Here is a 431-nt window from a genome sequence, read left to right on the forward strand (position 1 = left end):
CACACACGTGTATACACAAACACACATTTTCTTTATCCTCTCATCAGGTGATGAACACTTAGGTTGATTCCATATCTTTGCAATTGTGAATTGTGCTGCAATATATATTTGGGTACAGGTATCCTTTTGATATAATGACTTCTTTTCCTTTGGGTAGATATCCTGTAGTGGGATTGCTGGATTAAATGGTAGGTTTACCTTTAGTTCCTTGAGGAATCTCCATACCGTTTTCCATAAAGCTTGTACTAATTTGCATTCCCACCAAAGGGAATATATTTAAGTGTGTAAGTGCTCCCTTGTCACCATATCTGAGACAACATCTATTGCTCTTGACTGGAGTAAGGTGGTATCTCATTGCAGTTTTATTTTGCATTTCCCTGATGTACTAATATAATCTTACTGTTTCCATCTATGCAAGGATATTGGTCTGT

Source organism: Propithecus coquereli, unplaced genomic scaffold (genome assembly GCF_000956105.1).
Source record: "Propithecus coquereli isolate 6110/MARCELLA unplaced genomic scaffold, Pcoq_1.0 Scaffold47, whole genome shotgun sequence".
NCBI lineage: Eukaryota > Metazoa > Chordata > Mammalia > Primates > Indriidae > Propithecus > Propithecus coquereli.